Source organism: Gracilinanus agilis, chromosome 3 (assembly GCF_016433145.1).
Source record: "Gracilinanus agilis isolate LMUSP501 chromosome 3, AgileGrace, whole genome shotgun sequence".
NCBI classification, from domain to species: Eukaryota; Metazoa; Chordata; class Mammalia; order Didelphimorphia; family Didelphidae; genus Gracilinanus; species Gracilinanus agilis.
Window position 1 is genome coordinate 548,374,114 of NC_058132.1, and position 25,779 is coordinate 548,399,892.

At 33.5% G+C, this 25,779-nt stretch overlaps 1 pseudogene; it reads right to left on the reverse strand.

The window, feature by feature from the left end:
• Positions 1 to 5,776: 5,776 nt before the first annotated feature.
• The window catches only part of LOC123241832, a 57,197-nt pseudogene continuing 37,194 nt past the window's right edge, over positions 5,777 to 25,779 (reverse strand).

The window sequence follows — 25,779 nt, forward strand, 5'->3', positions numbered from 1 at the left end:
GAAGATTTCCAAGTAATCCATATGAAAAGACCAGACCTAAACAAAAGCTCGATGTTCATATAGAAGACTCAAGAGAAGCCTAAAAAGGTAAATAAGAAAAAGAAAATTTAAGGGACTTGACAAGGTCAAACTATATCTTTTCCTACATGGAAAAAAAAGGTATTTGCAATTCTCAAAAATTCTTATTAGTAGTAGAGCAGTTAGAAGGAGTATACATAGAAAGAGGTTGGGGAAGTAAACTGATTAGGATGATATGATATGCAAAAAAAATCAAGGAGTGAAAAAGAGGATTATACTGAGAGAAAATGGAAAGGAGAGATGGAATGGGGTAAATTATCTCACCTAAAATATTTGAAAAATTATTACAGTATCAGAGAGGATGAGAGTGGTGATGGGCAATGTTTAAACATTTTTCTAATTGTAACTTGTTCAGAAGTAAAAACAACTAAACTCACAGGGGTATAGAATCTTTTCTTACCCTATTGAGAAGTAGAAAGGGAATAAGACAAGAGAAGAAGGTGGAAATAGGAGGGGGAACCTTGGGGGGTAATGAAAAGCAAAACATTGGTGAAGAGAGACAGAGTGAAAGGGAAGAGAGCAGGGTCAAGAGGAGAAAATAATATGGAAGGGAATACCCAGTTGGTAATCATAACTATAAATATGAATGGGATAGACTCACTCATAAAACAGAAACAGATAGCAGAGTGCATTAAAAACCAGAAATCCACTATATATTGTTTACAAGAAGTTTCTAACATTAAAGGTCACTAATTGATTACATCAAAGAAAACAAAGGGAGGTGAATTCCTTTTTCAAAATTATAAATACAAATTGATCTGCAGGATCATCATCAAATTTATGAGCATTTATTAGGAAAGAGAGAAAGAAGAGAGGAGAGAGATAGACTTCAGCCTAACCAATTGAAAGTAAGGTCAGATCCCAGATTTCAGCCTAGGGAGGACTTGTCCATGCTGCCCTGCCCCTTGTCAAGTGCCATTCCAGGAAGCCAGTCTATTCAAGAGTGGAAGTAAAAAAGTCCCCTCTCCTTCCTTTGCTTGCCTTTTAAACACTATTAGCAACTCCCTCTGTGGGGATGTTGCAATGTTGGCTCTAGCATGTTGACCCCCAAGCTGATGCCAGAGGACACCAGGGTCAAGCCATCAAATACACCGATGTTCAACTGCTGGGTACTCAGGATCAATGTCGCCTAAACTACACCCAGTAACCTATGTATTACCTAAGCCCTCACATACTTCAAGACTCAAAATCTGCTTCCACTATCTTCCCTATCCTTTGGCAGGCATGCCATTATAAAATATCACTTATCATATCATTCTTTCAGCTGAAGATTCCATATTATAATTTGTCCTTTAAGATACTCACAAAGAAAAAAATCCATATGTCAACACTGATGACTTTAGACAGTAGCTTAATTGTGTTGATAAAAATAATAAAACTTCCTAAAACACAGTGAAGTTTGCAAAGATTCCCTTTGATGATTATTGGTAACGTTTTTATTTTCTCTTTGTTTCTTCATAAACTTCCAATTTCCCCCACTCCATTTCTTCCATAGCACAGTACGTTACAATTCTCAATTTCTAATTATATTGGATTATGCAATCTTTTTCTTTTAAGTGTAGGATATGAATGGTGTTTCCTATCCCAACTTTAAACAAAAGTATCCTTAACCTGGTCTCAAAATCCCAAGTAGTTGACTGAAATAGAACAAGGTTAAATAACTTACTATCATATAAGTAGCTAGAATTTTTCAGATAAAATATTTATTCCCAGGATTTCATGCCTCTAATCTTGGAACTGAAACCACTTTAAAATATTAGGAAAACTAAATTAATCATCATTTGTAGCATAGAGTAAATTTCAATATATTTGAATTCAAAAAGTGTTTTACATTTGTTCATTTGAGATATTTATTTCCTAAATAAGTATTTTAAAACTTCATATTAAAAAATTTGGGGGGCAGCTGGGTAGCTCAATGGATTGAGAGCCAGGCCTAGAGAAGGGAGGTCCTAGGTTCAAATCTGACCTCAGACACTTCCAAGCTGTGTGACCCTGGTCAAGTCAATTGACCCCCATTGCCTACCCTTACCACTCTTCTGCCTTGGAGCCAATACAAAGAATTGACTCCAAGACAGAAGGTAAGGGTTTTTAAAAATTCATTATTAACTATTTTAATGTACTATTTATTTTAGGCTCTAGGAGAGAAAAACAAAAACAAAAATCTCTGCTTTTAAAGAAATTATATTCCACTAGAGGGGTTAAGATATTTTTACCAACAAGTAAATAAAAACTAATGTGAGGGAGAATGGAATACCCCCAACCTGAGTCCTGAAGGGTAATTAGAATTTCAAGAGGCAGAAATGAGGAGTAAGGTCATTCTATCATTTTAAACCTTTTGTGCAAATGAAAACAGATCAGAAGAGCCATCAAGAAGTCGTGTTTGGATAGATCACAGAGTGAAGACTGTAAATAAGATTGTCATTGGTTGTTCTAAGATTGCAAATTCAAATGATTAGAAGAAAAATGATACACTCAAAAAAATAAACAGAAATTTGGAAGAAGGATGGCTTTAGGGAAAAATTACCAGATTTCTTTGTGTGAATTTGAGTTATTGACATTGCATCTATGGGTAGATGTTCTATAGGCAGCTGGGGTTGTCTAGAAAGAATTATTGCTACATTTAGATTTGGAATTCATTTTCAGAGAGTTGGTAATTGAAAACATAGGAACTAAGGAGGCTACCAAATTAGTGGATGTAAGAGAAAAAGAAAGGCAGAGGGCATAGGATTCTGTCATTAAGTTGGAAATCCAGGAAACTGAGGAGGCGTTATATGTTTCTTTTTGTAGAAGAGATTTATGATTATGTTTTGAGGGAATTACAGAGTTCCATGAAGGCTATGAAGGCTTCATTTTTGTCATTTATTTTAAGGGATAGGGAAAAACATGAACATGCATTAAGGTAGTGTCAAAAAAGCTAATTGATGAGGATAAATTGAAGATGGAAAGGAGATATAAAAAGATGGAAAGGGAGAGAAGGAGAAAAAAGAGAAAAACATAAGGAGGAAGAGGAGATGTTTTTATAATATAATTATGAGGACGAGGATGGAGGGAGAAGGAATTGCCACAGGAGAAAGTCACAGAGTACACCTACTCAGGGAATTTTATAAAAGGGGATCTCAAATAGTCCCTGAGTCTAACACAATGTCTGAAATAGAAGCCACACTGCAACCTACTAAATATGTGAGAGAAAATGGGATAAAGGACCAAGTAAAATTCATCTTGACAAAAATGTGGTTCTAATTTTCTTTGAAATTCCCTCAGATGGAGAGAGTTGAGATAAAGAATTTTGAATTACAGAATTATGAAGGAAGGAAACTAGAGAAAGATTGCCTTAATTTTGTCAATTAGAAGGAATCAGCTTTATTCCCTGAACAGGGCTTATTTGAACAGTGTAGAATCTTGAAGAGAGAAGAGACTATTTATAACATAAAGAACAGGGAGTGAAACATGACATTAATCAGGAAAAAATATATTAATTTCTCTGTTTTTAGTACTTTTAACAAATGAATATTGTATCTTCTGAAAGTTTTTTCTGTATCTGTTGATGTATCATATGACTTTATTGCTTTGTTATTCATCTTATTTATTATGCTAAAATATTAATAAGAACATTTTTGTTAGTGGAAAGTAAAAAACAATGTGTCTAATGACTATAAATGGCTAAATAAATTGTGACATAGGAACATAATGTGATACTATTACACTCTGAGAAACAATAAAATTTCAAAGATTTATGGGAAGATGTGAAGAAATACAGAATGAAGATAGCAAAATCTCCTAATTATATATACATACACATACATATATTTATATATGCATGCAGAGGATCACATTTAGATGGATGCATCAATAAATAGATACTCTACCTATCCATCCCCACAAATACATACACAATTACTATATATGTTTGACTGATGGCAACAATATGTAACAAAACTCAGACTAAATACAAAGGCTAACATTCCTATTGATTTGTTTAAGATAAAGCAGAGATTTTTTTTCATTTAACAAGTGGTAAATTGATTGAGTGTGTAATCACATATATTACCAGTCCCCAAAACTTGTTTAATGTTTACTACATTTTAATGACTTCAGGGAATCATCATGCTTTGTAGTTTGTTTGAATATTTAGTTGCTTTTATTTGTCTTGTTAAATCTTTTTAGGTGTAAGAATTTAAAATTTAGGTTTTATGCTAAATATGAGAATTCTAAAGTAATATTGTGGTTGCTGATTTAAAAATATTACAGCTTAAGTCAAAATTACTTTTAACAGCTTTATTTGCAAAGAGGTGGAAAGAGTGAAAGAGTAAAAATGTAGAAAAAGAGACAGAAAGTACTGCCTAGCTACCAATACCCTGAATTTAATCCTAATGTCTTCAGACCACAATGAGAATCCAAAAGCGAATCTCACCAGAATCCAAAGTCCTAATTAGGATGCCAGAATCCAAAGAGCCAGGAGACACTGACGAATCTGCCAAGAACCTTCAGTGCACACAAGGCTGAGATCTCCAAGAATACTAACAGAACTCACACTGAAGGGAATGTCCCACTGAAATGCCAACAAGCAAGAGGGTTTCCTCACCAAAGAACCAACGAAGAACTAACTCTAGACACCACTGCAGGATCCAAGGAAAGAGTCTCCTCCTCCAGTCTGGGTCACCATCACAGAGTATCCAAAGACAAACTCCAAAGGAGAAGAAGTTCAAGGGAGACTTCCCTTGGACGAGAAGTTCAAGACTTTTTATAGTCCTTTTGCCACATCACTTCCTGTCCCCTCCTTTATGAAATCCAATCAAAATCTTTCAATTTGCCTAGCACTGTCTAGTGGCCTTTGGAGTTGTCACCCACTCTAGCAAGAGACTTGTGAACTCTCATACTTAGTGACTGGTAAGAAACTATAAGAGGGTGGTATAGGGGATGTGACCAGATGGTTAGGATAGGGGTATCAAAAGATTAACTCTAGTTTGGGAAGGCTAACAGAACCCAGTCAGGCAAAGCCTGGCCTGAGACTATACACATAGACCACTCAGTAACAGGAATGGATGTTGTATTTATTTTAACAGGGAAAGGTTAGATGGGAATTTGGATGACACCGACACTAAATTCAACTAACTAAAACCCCCCAGATCTAAATGTCCCATTGCAGGGAGTCTTCACAGACTTTGAGCTACACTAATTTCACCTCATTGGCCTAAAGATCCAAGTCCCTAATCTACATAAGTCAGCACTAAACAAACCTCCCACACCCCTTAGATGGTTTTGGAGGTGGTGGTCTTTGGCAATATAGCAGGGCCCAAGGAGAGGTCTGGATCCAAAAGAACCCAGACCTGATCTTAAAAACAGATGTCAGATGGTTCAGGTTCACCAGGAAACACAGTAGATAACAGCAGGGCAGCAGGGCAGGATAGGGAATTGGGGTAGTATAGGGTCATATCAACCATTACAGAAAAACAGCCAGTTTCTCCAGGTCAAACCAGAGAAAGACAGCCCAAACCTCAGTTAACTCTCTGACCCCTACTTTTATATTCTAGAATTCTCTCCCTGTTGGTCTCATGCCTCTGCACACTTGCTCTAACCTTCTCTTCTTTATAACAGTACTAAGTAGGGGTACTTAAGTTTGCACTAAAGTTGGCCAGCAATGGTGTGGTCTTGCCTGGCCTGCAGTCATTTGATACTTATGTGATCTTGGGCAAGTCCCTTACATTTTCTGCTTCTCAGAAGCCCCACATATTGCCTTTGAGAAGGCAGCCAGGATGCATGCAAACACCACATCTGGGGACTGAGAAGCATCCATTGCCAAATGGATCCCTTACTTACTCTAGTACTTTAGGGGGTGGGGTTGGTCTGAGAGTGACAGCCTTCAGGCAGATTTTCAAAGCAGTTTCATTATCAGCTGAACAATGAATCAAGGGTTCTCCAGTCACACCATCCTTTATGTGCTGCTTAGTGGAGTTGCACTCCTCTTGGTAGGCAAGGCCACTTGCAGGATGGATCAGCCATCCTGTGATTCTCCAGATGAGTCTTGTAGGCAATGCTGAATTCAGTGACTGACTCTAGCTTTTCATTCTACTTGTCCATGAGTTCATCAAGCATTTCTACCTGTCTCACAGTCCAAGGGAAGCCAATTGAGAGAAAACCATTCTTACATGGAGGATGTCTAAGTTCTTCATAAGTTCCATAACCACTACCATCATCATACCAATTTTCCAGCATCCATTGTCTTCTTGAGTCTCTGGCCCACCTCTGAGCCAGAAACTACCATGACCCTAAGTATGTCCCCTGTAGCCAAATGGCAAACACAGTAATTTTCAATAAGATTGTGGGCTGTGGGTGGCCCCAGGAGCATGACAGGGATGCCCCTGGGGCAGGGTCTCCTTCTGCTCTGGCGCCACGAGCACTCTGGGCACTGCTGTCCCTCACTTGCTGCCTCCTGGACTGGTTTGCCTCCAAATGGTATGTATGTTTTAAGAGTGAGAATAGTAAAGAATAAAATTGAAGACATTATCTTATTGAATTGCTTAATAGTATCAAAGTTGTATAGGGAAGAAAGTCTGGCCAATATACTAGTAACTGATTAGGATGATATTGAAGAATACCTCTTAATAAGGTAGAAGAGTAGGGTGAGAAATCATGAAAGATAGGTGGAGTTGGATAAAGGAGGATATAGAGAGAAAAAGTATACTTCATTAAAATAGTTTCAAGATAGAGTATCTTGAAGTAGTACTTGGCTCATGGCATATACTGACTTTTCCTTGTATTTATGTTTTAGAAGTACAAGGAGAACAAAAACAAAGAAACAGACAAACCAAAAAACTGAAGTTGAGATATCTCCCCCAAAAAATTCATCTCAAGGAAAGAAAAGAAAATATAAAATGAATAGATTTAGGATATAAGATAGTGTACTATCGAGTATTTAGAATTCTAAATAATGAGGGAAAGAAAGGGGCAGGGTAATAAAGGAATTAGTTGTAGGGCTCAGTTAGCCTGTAATAATAATGTGGGAAGAGGAGGAATAAGAAATTGTTGAAATAAGTTTTCTGGAGAATATCAGACTTAGAGCCTTTAGAAAGAATAGGATTTATACTTGCAAAGAGAATTGGGTTGAGAAATTTAAAAAACAGTAAACTACATAATCAGTGTCATATATTCATAATGTAGGTTTGACATACATTTCATTTAAACAAATAAAATGTTAACCAATTATTTAAGCCAATTCACCATATATAATTTAAATTTAACTTAATTTAAATTTAAATTGAGTTTCAAAGAATTTAATTCTTAGGAAAACCAATGTATAAACATTTTTCAAAAATCTAGTATCCTCTGAAAGTATAGTGTAAAAGCTATTTTACTAGTTTGCCATGGTTAAACATCCAAAAAAGTAATGGACTTCTAAGTCTTTAAAAAATCAAAACAGATCATAATGATCAGAAATATAACTGCTATCTTTACTCTAATAAAAATTCATTTTCCTTGACAATAAATATTACATTCTTAAAAGAAACATATCAAGTTGAATCCTATTTTAGAAAAGTTTTTAAAAGCAGTAGTTAATATTTATCCAAAAGTCTGAAGTGATGGGCAACCTTTTGAGCTTGGTGTGTCAAAATTCACCAAAAAAATGAACATAACTTGGGTGGTATGTCACTTCAAGAAAAAACACCATAATTTCACGATATTTATAGTTTAAATAACAAAAATGTATAATTGTAATATATAACTGTATTTAATAAACCAAGATAGGTAAATTAATATAGGTAGAATTGTCATCTATCAATCTAGAATTATCTACACTACACTACAGCAAATGTTTTATCCTTGGCCTGTGGGCCCATACTTCTCTGTATGCGGCCACATGAGGCTGCATGTCATTGAAAATGGCTATGTGTGTCAGTGCTGGCACACGTGTCATAGGTTGGCCATCACAGGTTTAGTATTTTTCAAAAATGAAGTTATTTGATTTTCAAGGTAAATATCAATCAGAATTGTGTTTGATAGCCAATAAAATGCTTTAATAACCAAATGTGAATGAGAACAGATAAATTTGTTAATCATTTAAAAGACCTTTTGAGTATAAAATCGAAATGTTATTATAAAGAAGCAAAGTTAGTTCTACTTTATGTGCATGTGTATGCATATAATATAAAAGGTTGTTGTTTTCTAAATAATATCATTAGAAGTACAGGTCTGCTAGGTAGTTTTAGTTGATTGAGAGCTAAGGTTAGAAATGGGAGGTTCTGGTTTCAAATGTGACCTTAGATACTTCCTAGCTAAACCCCCATTACTTAACCCTTCCCACTATTCTGCCTTGGAACCAATATACAGCATTGATTCTAAGACAGAAGATAAGGGTTGGTTAGTTTGTTTTTTAATACAGGTAATTTCAAACAGGAATGATTATTTTTGATTACTTATCTGAAACTATTCTGTTTCTTCAATCCTGCATTCTTTCTTCTTCGTATTTGTGCTCACATTCATTCTCACAACCTCATCATCCATCTGAGTTCTCACAATATTCTCCGGGGAATTGCCAGCAATGGTCAACAAATCAGATATGTCTGCCAAAAAACAAGGATCCCTAATAAAATGATAACACTTCCTTTTTATTACAAACATACCTTGTTATGAGAAGATGACCCCAGTAATTCCCACACCAAATTGAAAGAACTAAGGAGAGTCTGAAAAATTGGGCAACAAGTCTAGAATATTACCTCTTGCTGGGTCATTCATTCTCCCCAACAGAGCTTTAAAATTATGTCATCCAAGCTGATATACCACTGCAGACAATTGCCTATGTGCTCTAACTCTCTAAAACTCTCACGGTGTCTCTGATTCTCTTTGAACATTTATTTAAATATCTATCTGCACTTCTTTTCTCATGGGTTTATTAATTAATCAACATATTTTTCCTTGTTAAGTTTCACCAAATAGAGGCTTATAACTTTAATATTGTTTGCTACTTCTTTTGGAATCCCTAAGTTTCATAATGCAATCACAAAGTCTAGCATACATTTGCTAAACATTTTCATGTATATTAACTGCTTTGAGTATACAAATTATGCACGCAGAGATTCAGTAAGAAAAAAAAAGTATTTTTTCTACTACCAATACAAATTCTGCTATATATATAGTCTTAAGATATTTTTCCTAGGGTAATAAGTCTTTCTAGAAAACACATATGAGAGGTAGGACTTGTACAATATAGTTTTATATAATTCTATATATGTATGTATGTGCATGTATGAATGCATATATATATGTATATATATACACACGTACATTTTTTCTCAAGTCTGAAGATATAGGAAAGAGCAGATGTGAAAGATATATCATTGGACTTATATAAAAAACTTTAAGAATGATAGCATGATTGGGTTGGGGTCTGCATCACTGGAGCAAAACAAAACCAATTCTATGATATCATATACTTATTGAAGTATTGTGGTAAAATTATGAATAAAGACACATACCCAAATCAATTAAATTCTTTTGCTAAAGTCCCCAAACTAGGAAGTAGGAGAGCTTAAATGAAAATTAAAGTTTTCTGGTTATGAAAAGAATACTTTGAAATAAAAAGAAGTAATGTATTTAAAAGACTAGAAAAAGCTCTGATAGAAGTTTTTTCAATTTATTTTCACTAAGATACATATATGTGTATATGCATACATATATATAAAGATAGATAGATACATATATGTAAACAAATGCATATATATCTATACATATATTTATAATATATTATTGATTATACATATGCATATGTTTATTATAGATATATGTAGCATGGAATTATATATTATTTTAGATAGCAGAACATATACATTATTATAATCGTCTTAAAAACATGTCATAGGTCATTTAGTCCAAACTTCATTGCAGATAATCATTATAACTTGAAGCTATCCAGGGCTTTGAAGTAATTCCTTGTTCATAATGTATAATTTTAAGCTAATTGTAAGGTACCATGAGGATATATTAGTTTAGTAATGCTCCTACCTCAAAGTGTTGGAAATATAGTCATGGAGAGATTAAAGGACTTTAGAAAGTCCACATATGTAGTGAATGGCAAAGCCAGAATTTGAAATCATTCTCTGTAACTATATTTTCAGTCAAAAGCAGTTATAATGAGTGAATAACTCATTTTTACTCGTATAAGTGAACATTGAAGTTTTAATTAAATGGGGAATTATGAACATGTGAACATACTGAAAAACTGGATATATTTGGATCAGACACAAATAGGAAAGAATATACTTGTTCATTAACTACAAGAGTTTTCAGTCAGGGAGAAGTTTATCACTGAAAAAAAAATCTTAATCTTAATCTATGCTATATTTCTGTGCTCAGCCTCCATAAATGAAGGAGGGGTTTATAAGGGAGTCCAATCATGCTTAACCGTGGCCTCAGCAGGCCACTCCATCTTATTCTAATCAGCATCAATATCTTTACTCTAACTCTTTGGGCTCTAATAAAATTCAATCAATCAATTTACCAAGCATCTAGTATGTGAAATGTACTATACCAAGTATTCAAATAGGAAAAAAAAATTGATCTTATTTTCCAGAAGGAGACAGTCTAATGGAGGAGACAATATATATATATATATATATATATATATATATACACTAACTATACCTATGATAAATAGAAAATAATTAATGGAGGCAAGAAACAATATAATTTAAAAGGGTTGAGAGAGGCTTCCTGAAAAGATGAGATATTTGTTGGGATTAAAATGAAGGTAGAAAAATAGTAGCCTGAGTTAAGGCAAATGACCATTTGGGTCAGGGACAGAGGGTGGAATTGAGAAGGAAATGACAGGGTAGACCATGCTTTAGGAAAATCATTTTGGTGGCTGAATGGTGAATGATTAGGAGATATGAGGCAAATGAATTTATCAATAGACTATTACTTTTAAAAGGAGAAAAGATTGACTATGCAAGAGATGTTGCAAAGGTAAAATAAATAACTTTGACCACAAATTAGATGTGAGGAGCAAAATAAGGATGATTCTTTTATTGTGGGCTTGAAGGATTGGGAATATGTTATTATACGAGACACTATAGATAAATAGATAGAAAAAAAAACTAGTTGCTACTTCTAGGATCAGCAATTTTATATTAACTATTGTTAATATATTCTTCCCAAGTTAAAGATAATTATCATTGGTAAATATGGGTGAGTTTGTGTGTGCATTAAATTATATTTAAATAGTTTTCCCTTTTATCTCGCATCAATTATCCTCTTCCTTAACACTCTAAGTTGACATCATGTCATGTCTTGTTCTCTTTATCTTGGCTTAGGCAGAGCTTTAAAGAGAGAGAGAGAGAGAGAGAGAGAGAGAGAGAGAGAGAGAGAGAGAGAGAACTCGCTGATTTCCTTTTACCATTCATGAGAGCCTTGACTCAATATGAGGATTTGTATATTTATTCCAATTTTCTGTATTCATTTTTTGCTTCTCTTCATTTTATATTCTCAATTTCCTTTCTTAGAACTCAAGTTGTACAATAATTACGTGATTTATTCAACCAATTTGTTTAGAAGAAATTTCAACTGTGACTTATTAAAACATTATGCTAGCATTTCCCTGTTTATATCATCATGCCTCTCTTAGACTGACATATCCTTTAGAATTTTAGTTGAAATATTTTAAATCAAACATTCCCATAACCTAAGGCATAGGCCAGAATAACTTTAGTAGTTTTCTACCATATTATCATCATATTATTTGAATAATATTTTAATTGAATGGTAACTTGTGAAAGAAGAGATTGCATTTTTTAAAGATTATAACTTTAAGGGGGCTAATAATTTTGATAAAAAAATATCCTCCCTACTATCTGATCACATTCTATAATATAATCTTTTATCTCAGTCTTTAAATTGGTGAGTTATTATATGAAAACTATTACTAGTACTCAGTCATTTCTATTCCACTCTTACTTATAATGGAATAGGTTGGGTCATTATGTTAGATTAGAATTTGGAACCCCAAATTTAATATATTCTACCTTTTTTCTTCCACTTTGTTTCAAGTAGCTTAATTATTGATTCATACAATATAATGCTTTGTTTCACTCTGGCAACACAGGGTCCATTAAAATTTATCTGTTAGTAGACTTGACTCACATTTCATTCTTTTTTTTTTTTTTTTTTTTTTTTTAGTATTTTTTTTAAACCCTTGTACTTCAGTGTATTGTCTCATAGGTGGAAGATTGGTAAGGGTGGGCAATGGGGGTCAAGTGACTTGCCCAGGGTCACACAGCTGGGAAGTGGCTGAGGCCGGGTTTGAACCTAGGACCTCCTGTCTCTAGGCCTGACTCTCACTCCACTGAGCTACCCAGCTGCCCCTCACATTTCATTCTTTATAATCCTCTATCCAATGTCTTTATATATGTATGGCTGCTTAAAATTAATTTCTCATTCTTGACAATCTATGAAATTCTGCATTTTGTATAGGATATATAGAAAAGTTTTGCATATTTTATTTCTTCATTTAAAATTAGTTTTCTAATTAATTTTCTAATTATATTTATTTTAGTACTCATTTTTAATATTTGACTTCAAAATTCTTTCCTTTGCTCCACTCCTTTCACTGTCCATTGAGAAAACTAGCAATATTGTATCAATTATACATGAGAAGTTATGCAAAATACATTTCCAGAGTAGCCACATTGCAAAAAAAAGCAAGAAAAATAAAGCGAAAAAATACTAAAATCTATATTTAGGATTCATTAGTTTTCTCTCTGGATATAGATAACATTTTTTCATCACAAATATTTAAGAATTATTTTGGTTCATTATGCTAATTAGAAAAGCTATTTTTCACAATTGATTATCATTACAATATTGCTGCTGTGGTGTCAAATGATATCCAGGTTCTGTTCACTCCCATTTTATAGGAAAAATGATTTATTTCTTTGGGAAATTTTATAATACTGCTTTAATTCAAGCTTAGTTCACAACTCCACCAGGAATGCTTTAATGTCTCAATTTTGCTACATCCCCTCTAACATTTATTACTCTCCCTTGCTATCATTTTAGTCAATCTGCTAGGTGTGAGGTGGTACCTTAGAGTTGTTTTGATTTGTATTTCTCTAATTATTATAGATTTAGAACATTTTCTCATGTGCTTATTGATAGTTTTGATTTCTTTATCTGAAAATTGCCTATTCAAGTCCCTTGCCCATTTATCAGTTGGGGAATGGCTTGATTTTTTATACAATTGATTTAGCTCCTCGTATATCTGAATAATTAGACCCTGTCAGAGTTTTTTGTTATCAAGATTGTTTCCCAGTTTGTTTTTTCCCTTCTGATTTTGGCTTCATTGTTTTTGCTTATACAAAACCTTTTTAATTTAATATAATCAAAATTATTTATTTTTCATTGTGTAATTTTCTCTGACTCTTGCTTGGTTTGAAAATCCCAGAAATCTGACAAGTATACTATTCTGTGTTCATTTACTTTACTTATAATTTGCTTCTTTATATTCAAGTCATTCACCCATTCTGAATTTATCTTGGTGTAGGTTGTGAGATATTGATCTAAACTTAATCTTCCATATTGTTTTCCAATTTTCCCAGTAGTTTTTGTCAAATAGTGGATTTTTGTCCCCAAAGTTAGGCTCTTTGGGCATTGCTCATGGAGTTAGTTGTGAACTAATCCAACCGTTCTGGATGGCAATATGGAACTATGCCCAAAGAGCTCTAAAAGACTATCTGCCCTTTGATCCAGCCATACTATTGCTGGGTTTGTACCCCAAAGAGATCATAGATAAAAAGACTTGAACAAAAAAATTTATATGTGCACTTTTTGTGGTGGCAAAAACTTGGAAAATGAGGGGTTGCCCTTCAATTGGGGAATGGCTGAACAAATTGTGGTATATGCTGGTGATGGAATACTATTGTCCTCAAAAGAATAATAAACTGGAGGAATTCCATGTGAACTGGAAAGACCTCCAGGAATTGATGCAGAGTGAAAGGAGCAGAGCCAGAAGAATATTGAACACAGAGACTAATACACTGTGGTAAAATTGAATGTAATGGACTTCTGTACTAGCAACAATTCTATGACCCAGGACAATTCTGAGGGACTTATGGAAAAGAACACTACCTACTTATAGGAAGAACTACAGGAATGGAACCACAGAAGAAAAACAACTGCTTGAACTCATGGGTTGAGGCGGACATGATTGGGGATGTAGACTGGAAACAACTACACCAATGCAACTATCAATAATATGGAAATGGGGGGCAGCTGGATGGCTCAGTGGATTGAGAGCCGGGCCTGGAGACAAGGGGTCCTGGGTTCAAATCTGACCTAAGACACTTCCTAGCTGTGTGGCCCTGGGCAAGTCACTTGACCCCCATTGCCTAGGGTTTAAAAAAATAAAAATAAAAAATAATAAAAAATAATAATATGGAAATAGGTCTTGATCGATGACACATGTTAAAACCAGTGGAAATGTGTGTTGGCTATTGGGGGAAGTTGGGGGAGTAAAGGGTAAAGTAAGAACATCAATTATGTAACCATGGAAAATTTTTCTAAAAAATAAAATTTTTAAAAATAAATTAAAAAAATAAATTCAACCTTAGATTGCCTATACTCAGAATTTTGTTTGACATGGTAATTCTTTAGGAATGCCAGAGGAGGTTATATGGCATTTTAATTCCCATGGGACCTGGATTCATCCAAATCATTCTTGTTTTATCTTAAAACATTCAGGAACTTTCAAATGGTCAACACAAAGATTCTGTTTTGGATTGCATTTACTCATATCTATCTCAGCCTACTTGGCCCTAGTGTTGCCCTCTTTGAAAAATTGTTTAACTGAAGTACATCTGATTCATGTGGATAATTTTGTACAAACATAATGTAAATCTTCTAGGACTTAGAAAGTCCTCCTTTACTTGCTCCCTCTCTTCTGCTATATGACCAAATCAACTTATTTTTAAAGACTAATTTCTTGTTTTAGGGCATTTTCTCACAAAAGGCCCCTATGGCATTGGATATCTATTCCTTGTCATGAGTCTCTTGCAGGTGTTTTGATTTCTTGAACAATTAATAAGAGTTAATTCATTCACAGTTGATCATTATACATTGTTGTTTCTGTGTACAATGTTCTCCTGCTTGTTGATCACTTCATTTTGTATCACTTCATATGAGTCTTTCTGAGTTATTTTTGTGTATGTGTCTGTGTCTGTGTCTGTGTGTGTGTTTATCTTGTTTGTTATTTTTTATGGCACAATAGTATTCCATTACAAGCATATGCCACAACTTGTTCAAATATTCCCCAATTGATGGCCATCTGTTCTGTTTCCATTTCTTTGACACCCCAAAAAGAGCAACTATAAATATTTTATGCATTTAGGTTCTTTTTCCCCTTCCTTTAATTGCTTTGGAATATAGACCTAGTATGGTTATTTTGGGATCAATAGGAAAGCATGGTTTTATGGTACTTTGGACATCTTTCCAAATTGCCCTGCAAAATGGTGGTATAAGTCCACAGCTTCTCCAGCAGTCCATTAGTATCCCAATGTTTCCATATTATTTTCAACATTTATCATGTTCCATTTTTGTCATGTTAGCCAATTTGATGATAGTACCTCAAACTTGTTTTAATTTGCATTTATCAAATCCATAGTGATTTTGGAACAATTTGTTTCATGTGTCTAAAGATAGTTTTAATAGTTTATCTGAGTATTGCCTGTTTATATCTTTTGATGATTTATCAAATTGGAAATGTTTTGCATTCCTATAAATTTGACTGTGCTATATATATTTGAGAAATGAAGTCTTTGTCAGAGAGACTTGCTATAAAGATTTTTCCACAGCATCTTATTTGCTTTTTAATCTCGGTTGCATTACTTTTCTTTGTGTAGAAACTTTTAAATTTAATGTAGTCATTAGCTATCTGTTTTACAGCTTATAATGTTCTTTATGTCTTGTTTGAAACAAAGTTTTTCCTTTGTTCCTAAGTGTGACAGGTAAACTATTTTATGGTCCTCTAATTTATTTCTTTAAACCATCCCTGCATTCTTGGTATGATTCCTGCTTGTCACAATGTATAATCTTTATGATATATTGTTGTAATCTCCTAGTTAGTATTTTATTTAGGATTTTTACTTCCATATTCATCAATGGAATTGATCTATAATTTTATTTCTCTTGTTTTTCTCTTATTAGTTAAGGGTTCAGCACTATATTTGTTTCATAAAAGGAGTTTGGTAAAGCCCTTCTTCGCCTGTTATTTCAAATAATTTGTTTAATATTGTATTAGTTGATCTTTAAATGTTTGAAAAAATTAATTTGTCCAACTGGTACCAATTCTCTTTTTAGGAAGTATTTATGGCTTGTTCAATTTTTTAAAATAAAATAACTTACTTTAGAATTTTATTTCTCCCTCTGATAGTACAGGCAGTTTGTATTTTTATTAGTATTCTTCCATTCCATTTATATTGTTAAAATTCTTAGCATATAGTGAATGAAAACAATGCCTAATAATTATTTTAATTTCACCTTCATTAGTGGTATATTCACTTTTTCTCCTCTCTCTTTTTGATCATATTAACAGATGGCTTATTTTGTTGATTTTTTCATAAAACCAATTCCTACATTTATTTATCAGTTTCATGGTTTTATTACATCCAATTTCATTGATCTCATCTCTGATTTTAAGGATTTCTAATTTGCTATTTATTTGGAAAATGTTAAGTTGCTCTTTTTCCAAAATTTTAAATTGAATTCTCAATTCTTTGATCTTTCACCTCAATTTTATTAATATAAGCATTTAGAGATATTAATTTTCATCTAATTACTGCGTTTGTTGTATCACTTTAGTTTTGCTATGTGGTCTCATTATTATCATTCTCTTTAATGAAATTATTTATTGTTTCAGCTGTTTGTTCTTTAACTCACATATTCTTTAAAATTAAGTTGTTTAATCTAAAATTATTTTGTCATAATTTTGATATTCTCTTCTATTGTTTCATCCTTTTGATTTTGTTTCATTTCTTGTTGCTTTAGGAAATCATTAGCTTCTTATTGTCCAATTCTAGTTCTTAATGGATTATTTTCTTTGTGTTTCTGGATTCTTCTACATTCAGGTGATTTTTCCTTTGTAATTTTCTTGCATAACCCTTATTTTTTTTCTAATTTTTCTTAGTTGGTTTTTGAGCCCTTCTTTAAGCTCTTCTAAAAGATTGCTTTAAGCCTGTGACTATTTATAGTTTTTTCTTTGCTGTTTTAGATGTAGGTAATTTTATTTCATTGTCTTCTGAGTTTGAACCCAGGTCTTCTCTTTACACATAATAGCTATTAAATAGTTTGACAATTTCTCCTTTACTTAATTATTTTTAATAAATTTTTATGGCCAGGACAATAGGCTTAACTATTAGCTTTATGCTAGAGTTCCATGGTTGCTGAGTGGTGGGGGATAGTGCCTTGGTTTTCAGAATTTCTTTTTTTGTTATTTGCTAGGCCCTGGTTAGTTCTTAAAGTTTCAATAATCCAGGGTCAGGCACAATCCTTGGTCACCTGCTTAAGCCCCAGTCTTTGACTGACCTCATGTTTTCCAACCAGAACCCCCAGCAATTTTGCCACTGCAGGCAGACAGCTTATATATTTCTTCTGGTGGCAGCCAGAAACATCACTTTCATGGGATTCATAAAAGCCAACAGGGCTCCGAGTCCCTCAGTACTTACCAGGTGAGTATGAGTTGACAGTGTGTCATTCTTTTTTAAACGTCCAATAAGCCATTAGTTGGTTTTGAGTCCCTGAACTTCAAGAGAAAAACTATGACTTATGCAGATCAATTAGACATAAATATTTAGACAAGTTAGCTGATGAGAGAGGAAGAGAGAGAGGATGAACAAGAGAGAATGACATAGAGAAGGTATAGACAGTCTGGAAAGTAGAGCTTGCAGGAAGGAATCTTTGGTACATATATAGTTAGGGAGCAGAATTTGGATTATGAACCACCAAAGAAGACTGAGAAAGATTATAAACAAATAGGAGATCCAAGAGAGATGAAGTTCATAAAACCCCACAAAGGATAATGCTACCAGAAGGATGTGAGAAAATGCTATGAGATTTGTTAACCATGATATTATTAAAGAATTGGAAGAGAAAAGTTTCAGATAAATGATGTGGTTGGAAATCAAATTAAAAAGCATTGGAATGAGAAGAGAGGAAGTTCATGCTATGAGTATGGATAGATATTTCTAGTGGTTTATAAAAGTAATGCATGTTACAGAATGAACATATCATTTAGTCAGAAGAAATAAGTCATACAGTCAGAAGAAACATAAAAAATGTAATTAAGCCTACTTTAATCAATCATCTCATAGAAGATAATGCTTTTCGTCTTAGGGGACTAAATTATTCCTACTCTTTTTTTTTTGTCCTCCCTTGAAAGCAAATTTTCTATATGTTCTTGTTTCCTACAATCTTATTATTATTACTATAAATTAAATGTCATTCATATAAATCAGGTTTCCTTTCTTCAAGGAAATATATATATACAATGAATTAATTTTATAAGTGATAGGACAACTAAGGGAATCAATAAACCATTAGGCAGTTTATCATTTGTAGGGGTATGCATTGTAAAAGACTATGCTAGTTATTAGGAATTCAAATTTGGAGTAATTGAAACCACTGTTATATTGACTATTCCCATCATTTGTAAACTTTGAAAATTTGCAAGATGTGAGATTAAACATCATTACTATTTTGATTTTCAATTATTTTCTTTTCAGTGATTTAGATCATTATTTCATATGGTTGTTAATAGTCTGTCATTCTTTTGAGAACTGTTCATTCATATCTTTGGCCCTTTATCTAATGGGGAAATATTTTTATTGATATATAACTTTTACTTGTAAACAAAACCTTTTTAAGAAGTATTGTATACAGAGATTTTTAAATTTTTCATTTGGAGGCTTCCCATTCTTATCCTAGCCACATTATTTTTGTCTATGCAGAAGTTTTCAGTTTTGACTAATCAAAATAATCTCTTTTCTCTTTTGTAATTGCCTCCTTTGGGAGGGGTAAGGATACAACCAATCTTATCTTGTCTTTTTTTTAAATTTGTTTCTTTTAAGAAACAGATTGTAGGGTATTATTTTCCTATTCAATCTGTCATTCTTTTTATTTTTATTTGGTTAAACAATCCATTCACTAATAATAGGTTTATATTTTCTTCCATCTGTCACAATATTTTTTCATGTTATGATTATTTTGTCTTTTTAATATAAAGATGTGCTATTTTTTCTTTTTTAAAATTTTCTTTTTTTTTAATAAATTGCCATTTTCCTCTCCCCAAACCATGAAAGGAAATATCCAGCAAATTATATAGATTAAATTTTTTGTTTGCATTTCTCTGTTCCTTCTCTGGAGGGGAACATTCACAAGTTATTCTTCAAATATTAAATCTGTAGCTGTTTATAATGTTCTTTTGGATCTGCACATTCCACTCATCATCATGTCATGTAGTTCTTTCCAAGTATTTTTATTAATTAATCTGCTCTTCATTTCTTATATTTCAATGCTATTCCATCACAATCATAAGCAATAATTTATTTAGCCATTTCCCAAATGATTTAAGGCCTCTTGATTTCCAGCTGTTTCCCACCACAAAGAGAGATGCCATAAATAATTTGGAACATATAGGTTCTTTTCCCCTTTTTTCCTGATGTCCTCGGGAAATAAATGCAGCAAGGCATTTTGAATCTAAGGATATACATAGTTTTATAGCTTTCCAGAATACTTGGATCAGTACACAGTTTTACTAACAGTCTATTAGTGCACCTATTTTCCTTTGTCCCCTCCAACATTTATCATTTTGCCCTTTGGTCAATTCATTATTTTGATAAGAATATTTTTTTAGTTTTTATTTTTAAATTTTGTTTTTTTCCCCAATGACATGTAAAAGTTTTCAACATAATAAAAATAATTTTGTCTTGAATTCTCTCTGTCCTCCCTCCCCATGAATGGTAAGCAATCTAATATAGATTTTATATTTTCAATCAAATGCAAACATTTTTCTATGTTAATCCTTTTGTGAGGGGAAACAAATTAAAAAAGGGAAAAAAGTGAAAAAAGTCTGTTTTGGTCTGGATTCATTCTGTATCAATTATTTCTCTGGAAGCAGATATTTTGTGTCATATGAGTACTTGGCATAGGATGGAATCTTGTTTGCTGAGAATCGTAAGTTATTCACAATTGTCCATTAAACAGTATTCCTATTAATGTGTACACTGTTCTCCTGGTTCTATTTACTTTGTTCAGTTTGTATAAATCTTTCCAGATTTTCTGAGATCCTCTTGCTCATTATTTCTTTCACCACAGTAGAATTTCATTACATACTATAACTTAGCCATTCCCCAATTGATAGTTTTCCCTTTACATTCTAATTCTTTGACCCCACAAAAAGGTAGTTTAAGTATTTTTGTACTTAAACATGCTTCCACTTTTTTTATTTTTTATCTCTTTATATTACAAATCTAGAAATGGTAATCCTGGGTCAAAGGGTATGTGCTATTTTTTAACCTTTTGGGCATAATCCAAATTGTTCTTCAGAATGGTTGAATCAGTTCACAACTCCCCCAATAGTTTATCATTTTTTCCACATTCCCTCCAAGTTTAGCCATTTTCCTTTTCTGTCATGATATTCAATCTGATACATGTTGGGTGATACCTTCTACTTGCTTTAATTTACATTTCTTGAATTAATAGTGTTTTAGAGATTTTTCGGATGACTTTAATTACCTTGTCTGAGAATTGCCTTTTCATATTCTTTGACCAATTATCAGTTTGGGAATGATTGTATTTTATGCATTTGACTCATTTCTCTTTATATTTGAGAAATAAGGCCTTTATTAGATTGATATGCACTTTTTTAGACCATTGTGATCACTTTTTGTTACTCTCCTTCCTATTTCCCCTGTTTAATTTCTTTTTAAATTTTTATTCATAATATTTTCCATGGTTACATGATTCATAATCCTTCCTCCCTCATTCACCCTCCCTGCTCCCAAAGCCAACAAGACATACCACTGGGTTATACATGAATCACTATTCAAAACATATTTCTATGTTATTTGTCTTTGCTTATCATGAAGTGATCCTTTAACATCAAAACCCTAATCACATCCCTCTCATATTACACGATCAAGTACATATTTTTCTAATGCATTTCTTGTTCCATAGTTCTTTCTCTGGATGTGGATGTTGTTCTTTCTCACAAGTTCCTCTGGATTGTCCTGGGTCATTGCATTGCTATTGGTAGGAAAGTCTATTACATTCAATTGTGCCATAATATCATCAGTCTCTGTGTACAATGTTCTTCTGGTTCTGTTCCTTTTACTCTGTTTCAATTCCTAGAGATCTTTCCAGTTCACTTGGAATTTATCCATTTCTTTATTCCTTTAATTACAATAATATTCCATCACTAAGAGATGCCACAATTTATTCATCCATTCCCCATTTGATGGACACCCCCTCATTTTCCAGCTTTTTGCTAGCACAAAGAGTGCAGCTATAAATATTTTTTGTCTTTTTCCTTATTATCTCTTTGGGGTACAAATGCAGCAGTGATATGGCTGGGTCAAAGAGCAGGCATTAATTTAAATTCCTTTGAGCATAGTTCCAAATTGTCCTCCATATGGTTGGATCAATTCACAATTCCACCAGCAGTGCATTAATGTCTCAATTTTGCCACATTCCCTCCAACATTTATCACTTTCCTTTGCTGTTATAATAGCCAATCTGCTAGGTATGAAGTGGTATCTCAGAGTTTTGATTTGCATTTCTCTAATTATAAGAAATTTAGAACATTTCTTCATGTGATTATTGATAGTTTTGATTTTTTTTTATCTGAAAATTGCCTATTCACGCCACTTGCCAATTTATCAGTTGGGGAAATGGCTTGATTTTTTTATACAATTGAGTTAGCTCCTTACAAATTTGAGAAATTAGCCCTTTCTCAGAGGTTTTTGGCAACTCATTTTTTAAGATGTTCTTTTCAGGGGATCTTTGTTTCTCTTTTGCCAATTGGCCTATTCTATTTTTTAATGTATTTATTTCCTTTGGTATTTTTTGTGATTCCTTTATCAAACTGTTGACACTTTTTTCATGATTTTATACTATCACTCTCATTGATTTTCCTAATTTTCTTCTAGATCTCTTATTACATTTTTAAAATTCCTTTTTAGCTCCTGTTAATTTTTTTAGCTTGAAACCAATCCTTGAATTCAGCAGTATAACTTCATTGTCTTCTAAGTTTGTGCTTTGATTCTCCATGTTACCAAAACAATTTTTTGTATTTTTAATGTGGTTTGCCCATTTTAAGCCTTTTTTCTTTTCTTTTCATTTAAATACTGCCAAAGTTGGGGTTCGTAACTGTGGATAAAGGAATGCTCTTCCAAGCTTCGGGGTCTTTTTGCAACCTTCTTTAGAGCTACATCTGGGCATCTATATGTTATCAGTACTTCCCAAGTGTTATAATGTGTCATGTTTAGGATTTATTTAGTTTTATTAAGAATAAGTTTTAAGGTCAGAGAAAGGGATTTGCCCACTTTACTACTTTCCCCTAAAGAAAAGAGACAGAAAAAGGTTGCTGTGGGCTTTTTAAGAAACTAGGAAGAAGAGAGGGACAGTTGGGAATTATAGTGGCTCTCGGGAGCTCCCTCTTTTGAGCAGGTGACTGGAGGATTTTCTCTGAAAAGATCTGTTATTTATTTGAGAAAGTTAATGATGAGAAATGGAATTAACATCTAAGAACCTGAACAAGAGTTGGTTGGAGTGAGAACTTTTCTCCCAAAGAGAGAAACAGCTACCAGTGAGGGGTCTTTTTCCTCTCATTTGAACAGTGTGTGTCTGGCCTCTGCTAAGAGAGCCAGACAGACTAGAGATTATAACAGCCACATTTGGCAGTTAGCTTCAAGCAGTTTGTTAATTTTAATAGATATTTTAAGAAAGTTTATATAAATGTATCTGTTAGAATAAGTGTAGTTAGATGGAATTTGGATTTTAGGCAGCTGAGAATAGTTTAAGGAGGTTCACCTTGGGGAACAAGAAGAAAATCCGTGAGGATTTTAGATTAGAGGTAGGGTTGATTTAGAAATATTAGACATAGGGTAAGAGATTATTTCCTGTTTATTCCTGTCAACCGGCTATCATCACTAACCCCTCATACAAGATCATTATTACCTACAACAAATGAAAGGAGAGGTGTATTTAATACACGTCTGGTCTATTATTTTGTCTGAGAGAAAACACAAGTACTCTTTTTCACCTTGGAACTGTGACCAGGGTTCCCTGTTCCCCAGTGATTGCAAACACTGCTGTATGTTAGTTCTTTTCCTCAGTCTGAGACCCTGATCCTGGACTGCAATCTGGATCTTCATATGGACAATATGACAAGAGTCTTTCACACAAGGACAGCAAAAGAACCCCTGCAATCACCTTCTGGACATTTGTCCAGTTCCTCTTCACACACACACACACACCCCAACCCCACTATTGCTCCTTAAAATCTCTAGCTGAGAGCACTAGAAGTCTTTCCTTCTGATAGCCACATCTAAGGTCTGTTGAAATAGTCTTGGCATGCTTTTTTATGCTCCATTTCTGCCTCATTCTGTAGGCCTTTTATGTTGTTTGGGGGTGAAAATTATTTTACTCCATCTTTTTCTCATTTGAATTGCTCCAGAATTCATTTTGAGGTATTATTTTATTGGTTTCTGGTGGGTAATTTGGTAGATATGAGATGGGCGTATGTATCTTACCTGCTGTCTTGGCTCTGCCCCAGTCCCTTTTGTCATTTTAGTCAATCTGAAGGATATCAGATGTTACCTCAGAACTGTTTTGATTCTCATTTCCCTAATCATGAATGACTTAGACCATTTGTTCATTACCTACATATTTCTTCAACTAAATATGGTCAGTTTTTATATTTTGCCCATTTATCAATTGGAGGATGATTCTTATTCTTATAAATTTGACAATTTTCTCTATTTTAAATACAAAATCTCTATTTGAGAGGCTGTCTATAAAAATATTTCCCCCAATTTCCTTCTTTCCTTTTAATTTTGGCAACATTTTGTTTTAATTGTAAAAAAAAGACAACTTTTTAACTTCATGTACTCAGAATTACCCACTTTACATTTCACAATGCTCCTGATCTGTGCTTTTCTCATAAACCCCTCTCCTATCCAAAAGTTTGAAAGGAATAGTTTCACTGTTCTAATTTGTTTCTATTATCTCTTTTTATGTCTAGGCCATGTATCCGTTTTGATTACTATGTTCTTCCAATTAATTTACCTTATTTTTTAAAAATAGCTCTATTCCTGCTTGATTTCAATATAAACTGGAAAGACCTCCCTTAACTGATGCAGAGTGAAATAAAAAACAGGAGAACATGGTACACAGTTAACTGAAACATTGTTGGATGATCAAATGTTATAGACTCTGACACTAATAGCAATGCAATCAAGGAAAATCCTGAGGGACTTATGAGAAAGAATGCTATCCATATAAAACAAAGGAACTGTGGCAGTAGAAATGCAGAATAAAATCATATGACTTACCACTTGTTCATATGGGTATATGATTTGGAGTTTTGATTAAAAAAAACTATTCCATTACAAAAATGAATAATATAGAAATAGATATTGATTGATGACACATGTACAACCCAATGTATAACCCTTATCACCTCTAGGAGGTATGGCAGGGGAAGGAGAGGGAAAGGATATGAATCCTATAACCATGGAAAAATATTTTAAAATTAATTTAAAAATATTTATGTACCAATTGGCTCTTTCCCTTGACTGTATTATCCCCCCTTTTATCCTTCTCCCCTTTGTCTTTGAGGTTTGGCTATTATTTCATTTTCAACTCATGTATTTCTTTGGTTATATAATCCCCTCTTTTCCTTCTCTCAATCAAGTAGATTAACACCTTTTTTCTTTATTATTACTACTACTACTACTATTATTACTACTGCTGCTACTGTTATAGCCAAAAAAGCTTATAGAAATATTATAGCTTATAAGAATATTATAGCCAAAAAGCTAAACTTGGCAATTAAGCAGGGGGGTTTTTGGATAATGTCATGCCCAGCTCAAGCAGGGCAGTTATCTCTGGCTGATAGCCCCAGGGCCACAACTCCTCCCCTAGAGGAAACAGCCTTGAAGATTCCTAGACAGAACAGCCTTGAAGATTAAGAATCATATCCTGTGGCACCTGGAAGCATCCCTACTCCCTCTGTCTAGCTATTAACTAACCCTAAGACAAAGGCACCTATATCCTAGAAACATATATATTCCCTCTTCTGAATGCACCCCTTGTGACTCTCTTGCTGAGTTCCCCCAGCGCACACTGGCAATAAAGATTTCTCCTGCTTTGATTGCATTGTCTCCTGTGTTCCTCTGGAGGCCACCCATTTTGAACCCAGCACTACTACTACTACTACTACTACTACTACTACTACTACTACTACTACTACTACTACTACTAATTTGTTTCTTACAGTTTTATTTTTGCACCCTTTTTTGAAGATTGTTCTTGCTTTCTTCATTACCCAAATTCGTCAAATTGTCAAATGATTACTTTTCTGATCTGTGACAACTATATTTGGTATCTCAATTTTCCTTGTACTTCTCATGCAAAAGCTTCCAAAGTTCTATTTTAAAATCTTCC